This window comes from Lactuca virosa, chromosome 1 (genome assembly GCF_052849685.1).
Source record: "Lactuca virosa cultivar CGN04683 chromosome 1, Lactuca_virosa_CGN04683_v6, whole genome shotgun sequence".
NCBI lineage: Eukaryota > Viridiplantae > Streptophyta > Magnoliopsida > Asterales > Asteraceae > Lactuca > Lactuca virosa.
Window position 1 is genome coordinate 122,611,200 of NC_136426.1, and position 1,618 is coordinate 122,612,817.

Sequence of the window (1,618 nt, forward strand, 5' to 3'; positions counted from 1 at the left end):
AGGACGGCTCGCACCGGATGTGCATTGCTTATAGGGAGCTGAACAGGTTGACGGTAAAGAACCGTTATCCTCTCCCTAGGATAGATGATCTCTTTGATCAGTTGCAGGGGGCATCTTGGTTCTCCAAGATAGATTTGAGGTCGGGATATCATCAGGTCCGTGTCAGAGAGGAGGACGTGGAGAAGACCGCGTTTCGGACTCGTTATGGACATTACGAGTTCGTGGTGATGTCATTTGGGCTCACCAACGCACCAGCAGTATTTATGGACCTGATGAATCAGTTCTGCAGACCGATGCTCGATCGTTCGGTCATTGTATTCATAGATGATATCTTGGTGTATTCCAAGACCCTAGAGCAGCATGAGGAGCATCTACGGGAGTTAGTGGGAGTCTTGAGGCGAGAACGGCTTTATGCCAAGTTCTCGAAGTGCGAGTTTTGGTTACGAGAGGTCCAGTTCTTGGGGCATATCGTTAACCAGGAGGGGATTTTGGTCGATCCGGCCAAAATCGAGGCGGTCATGCAGTGGGAGGTTCCAAAATCTCCCTCAGAAATCAGGAGCTTTTTGGGATTAGCAGGGTACTACCGGAGATTCATTCAGGATTTCTCCAAGATTGCAGTACCCCTCACTCGTCTGAAGAGGAAGGGGGTGGAATTCCGGTGGGGCCCTGAGCAGCAGAGGGCGTTTGAGACCCTTCGACAGCGGTTATGCGAGGCCCCAGTCTTGACACTTCCGGAGGGAGTTGAGGATTTTGTGGTGTTCTGTGATGCATCCATCACAGGTTTGGGGGAGGTCCTCATGCAGAGAGGACGAGTGATAGCCTATGCATCGCGGCAGCTGAAGCCGCATGAGACGAGATACCCTACGCACGATTTGGAGCTAGGAGCAGTAGTGTTCCCTCTCAATATATGGATACATTACCTTTATGGGGTCTGTTGTACCATTTACACGGATCACAAGAGCTTGAGACATATCATGGATCAGGCGAACCTGAATATGAGGCAGCGCAGGTGGCTGGATGTAGTCAAGGACTACGATTGCGAGATCCTTTACCACCCCGGTAAAGCGAATGTGGTGGCGGACGCTCTGAGTCGCACGGCAGCTGGGACTTCCACCCTAGCGATATATATGAGGATAGCAGTGGATTCCCCGCTTGTGAGTTTGATCAGAGATGCTCAGGTCGAGGGCATGCGGCCAGAGAATTGGAAGTTGGAAAGGATCAAGGGCGAAAGCGCTCGGTTTGTTCAGGATGGCTGGGGGTTATTAACCCGATGTGGTCAAGTTTGGGTTCCGATGACTGGTGGAGTCAGACAGACAGTGATGGAGGAGGCTCATAAGTCTCATTTTTCCATACACCCGGGGGCCACCAAGATGTACCGAGACCTGAGTTTGAGTTACCGGTGGCCATGTATGAAGCGAGAAATCGCTTGGTATGTTGAGAGGTGCTTGACCTGTAGCATGGTCAAGGCCGAGAATCAGAGGCCGCATGGTAAGTTGCAGCCTCTAGAGATTCCCATGTGGAAATGGGAACAGATCACGATGGATTTCATTACCAAGTTGCCGAGGACGGCGAAGGGATTTGATGCCATATGGGTCATCGTAGATCGATTGACCAAGAG